Source organism: Cynoglossus semilaevis, unplaced genomic scaffold, assembly GCF_000523025.1.
Source record: "Cynoglossus semilaevis isolate Cse_v1.0 unplaced genomic scaffold, Cse_v1.0 scaffold19, whole genome shotgun sequence".
NCBI classification, from domain to species: domain Eukaryota; kingdom Metazoa; phylum Chordata; class Actinopteri; order Pleuronectiformes; family Cynoglossidae; genus Cynoglossus; species Cynoglossus semilaevis.
Genome location: NW_007585128.1, coordinates 49576 through 50886, shown reverse-complemented (window position 1 = coordinate 50886; position 1311 = coordinate 49576). Strand labels below are relative to the sequence as shown.

Genomic DNA, 1311 nt, shown 5'->3' with positions numbered 1-1311 from the left:
CGACACTCACGCAGTGTCTGTTAACAGTTGTTTCATTATTTTAAAAAACCAGGAACACGTGCTACATGGCTAGGCTAGGCTAGGCTAACGGAGCTGAGCTAACGGAGCTAAGCTAACGAAGCTGAGCTAACGGAGCTGAGCTAACGGAGCTAAGCTAACGGAGCTGAGCTAACGGAGCTAAGCTAACGGAGCTGAGCTAACGGAGCTAAGCTAACGGAGCTGAGCTAACGGAGCTAAGCTAACGGAGCTGAGCTAACGGAGCTAAGCTAACGGAGCTGAGCTAACGGAGCTAAGCTAACGGAGCTGAGCTAACGGAGCTAGCTGTCAAAAAAAAAACAACAACCCAGCATTAAAAACGTCGTGCAACGAATAACCGCCAAATATGATGTTATAAACCGTCGTTTACGTGACGTAAGCTAACGTTTTTCGGTGTCGTTTTTATTGTGATGGGGGTATCAAAGCTGTTAGCATTGCTAACTTGGTTCGGCACAAAGCGCCCCGTTTTTTTTTTTTGTTGTTTTTTTTTTGTTTTGCCTTAGTAAACACGGAGTAAACGTCGTACGGTTCGAAGCGGGCGATGTTAACGACTACGTAGAATCGATCGATTTTAATGTCATGCGGTCAATTAAGCTGCGTTTTGTTCGTAACCGTGGTCCGAGCGCGACGATAAAAAAATCGCCGACACACGTAAATGTTAGCGTATAATGTATTTGTTTTTTTTAAAAAATGTTGTTCTCTCAAATCCTGACCGCTGTTATCGACGATTAACCGTGACGGTTAAAAAAAACTGTTTTACGGTGATTCGGACAAGCTGTGTAATAATCGAGATCGCTAACGGTACGGTTTTTTTTTTCCATGTTCATCGTCCGTAGGAAAACGGAAAATATTGAAGTAAAAAAAAAAAAAATACCGAATCGATAACCCAGTTATCGATCGTGAGTTGTGAATATCTCTGGGATCGAACGATACGAAACGTCCGCGATACGACAACACATCACATCTGGGGCTTGTGGTGTCAAATCGTTATCAGTGATGATAACGTGGACGTGACGTCACGACTGCGTCACCCTCAGAGCTAGTCTGTCGTACAGTATATTGATGAATATATTTCTCTCGTATATCTCGTGTAAATACATGTCGCGTGGCATTTAACGATTATCGCATGAGGAAAAATATATTAAAAAATATATATATATTTTGTGTTTTTTAAAAAAAAAAGTATATTTCCTCTATGTATTGCTGTCGATTTGTTTTGTTTGAAGGATGTCGTCGTCGATGCTAAATGGTTTGCATCGAGCACCGCTTCCCGGG

General features: G+C 42.0%; 1 protein-coding gene across 1 annotated transcript in view; it reads left to right on the top strand.

The window, feature by feature from the left end:
• LOC103398803 (nuclear receptor corepressor 2) overlaps positions 1-1311 on the top strand; it is a 51598-nt gene that overhangs the window by 712 nt on the left and 49575 nt on the right.